Source organism: Penaeus monodon, chromosome 21 (genome assembly GCF_015228065.2).
Source record: "Penaeus monodon isolate SGIC_2016 chromosome 21, NSTDA_Pmon_1, whole genome shotgun sequence".
Taxonomy (NCBI): domain Eukaryota; kingdom Metazoa; phylum Arthropoda; class Malacostraca; order Decapoda; family Penaeidae; genus Penaeus; species Penaeus monodon.
Window position 1 is genome coordinate 20,237,785 of NC_051406.1, and position 2,207 is coordinate 20,239,991.

A 2,207-nucleotide genomic window follows, 5' to 3' on the forward strand; every position below is an offset into this window, starting at 1 on the left:
AAAAAAAAAGGGTTTTTGGGTCAAGAGATGAAAAGAGAAGCAGCATCCCCCACTCCAATTCCTTTTTCTTTTTTTCCCCATTGTTATATGTTCTGCTGCTTTTGACACCTCCATTCCTCTCTCTCCTTCTTCCTTCTCTCACACACATCACCTTTTTTAACCCGGGGGGCATAGGGTTTATTTTTTACGTGCGACGTGGAAATTTTATCTGAAAATAAACGAAAAAAAGTTAAAAAAGCTATAAAGACGAAAAAGGCAATATTAGAGTAATCATAGCAACAAAAAAAAACAAAATAATTTTTAGTATCAATTTGGGGCAATAATATTAAAGCTTTCCCCCACAATCATACTGTATGAAACCAACCCCCTTATGTTAAAACCCTACAGTAAAATAAATAATTTTCAAAAAAGTTCCCACACCCCCTAGGGACGCAAGTGTGACATGTGAGAAGACGGGTAGCGGGGAAAATGTGGGAGGGGGATGAAGTGGGGGGGATAATAATGAGATCTTGAAAACAAAAACGAAAGTAGACGTCAGTCTCATTCTGTATTCATATGTTTTTTTGGGTCTCCTGTTTTCTCTTTTTTCTCTTCTCCAACCTCCTGCACCACTCTCCCCTTATCACGAAATGTTTTTTTTTTCTCTCTCTCGATTATTGGTGACTTGACAGCTACCATCACTTCTCCGTCTGATGTTTTTGGGTTTCTGTTTACTTTTTTGGGAAATTTTAACGCAAAATCTTTGTTATTAGAACACGGGCTTATTTTTAAATTTCTAATCCCTAAAAAAGCAATTTTAAATAACTTTTACGTAATTAATGATATATAAGTTTTTTTTTTCCCAAAAGAAATGAGCAAGTCTTTTCCCCTTCTGACAACCATAAACCCCTCTACAGAATGGGTCAGCCCCTTTGTGTGCCAAAAACCCGTCGAACAAACCCACAAACCTTACAACAGCTGTCGGAAAGGAGGAGAGACGGAAAAGGGGGGAAAGGGGGGGAGAGAAGAGGGGGGGGGAAGGGGGAAAGGAGAGACGAAGAAAAAAGGTTGGGAAAGGAAAGAGGGGAGGGGGAGAAAAATGGGTAAGTCGGGAGAAAAGAGGAGAGAGGGGGATGATGGGGTAAAAAGAGGAGAGGGGGGAGAGAGAACTGCGGGAAAAAAGTGGGAATAAAAGAGATGGCCAAAGGGAAGTGAGGAGAGGGAAGATGAGGGAGGAGGTGGAGTAGAATGCCGGAAGTAGTACTCGCTAAAAGAATACGATAAAGTCCTCTCCCTTAGCCAGAAAGCCAAGGAGTTCAAAGAGGCGTAAAGGGGGGGGTTTGCACTTCCCGTAGCGTAATTTCAACGAGCTAAAACAAAAAAACTTAAAAAAAACAAGATTATTAAAAGGGGAAAAAAAGGAAGATAGAAAAAATACAACCCCTTTCTAAATCTACCCTGTCTACCGGGCCAGTATTCTCAGGAAATAGGCAGAGACCCACGTTAATCACCCGCCCCAACATTAGCACTGAGTGTCTAGCTGCCGACACGCCTGGGGGAAACCCCTCCTGGGGGTCGACGGATCTTAAAAAAAAAGCCTTCTCCCTCCCGCCATTTTCGTCTTCCCCACCCTTTTTCCTTCCCTTCCCTCCCCCTTTTTCGCCCCTTCCCGTCATCCATCTTTTCCCTTTCCTCTTTTTTCACCCCTCGCGCCTTCCTTCTTCCCCCCTTTTTTTTTGACCTTCCCACACCCCTTTCTCCCCCTTTTCCACCCCCCTTCCCTGCCTCTGCTTTCGCCCCTTTCCTCATGCCTGGGGAAGGGAGGGGGGGCGATACAAAAGTTCCCGCTCCCCCTTACACCCCCCTCCTTCTTCCTTTCTTTCTAATTTGAGTGCGGGAAACCCCTTTAAGTCCCCTGCTAAAAAAAGAGTGCCACACGCAATGGCACCTTAAAAGGGGAAAAGGGATGACCTCAGAAGCAGTTGGTATGGCTAAGCCAGGGTCAAATTTCGAAGCTATCTGACAGCAGCGTTTTTGGACTGACGGGCACTTTCCGCCTCTTGACCCGACTTTACTTATTTTTGTTTTGCCGCAAAGCATCAGGGCACGGAATACGACATACCCTGACCCGTAAAGTAGAAAGAAAGAAGGGAAGGCGCTGAAAGTAAGAAAAAAGAGAAAATATATATGAATGAGGGAAAGTAAAAAAGGAAGGACGCTAAAATGTG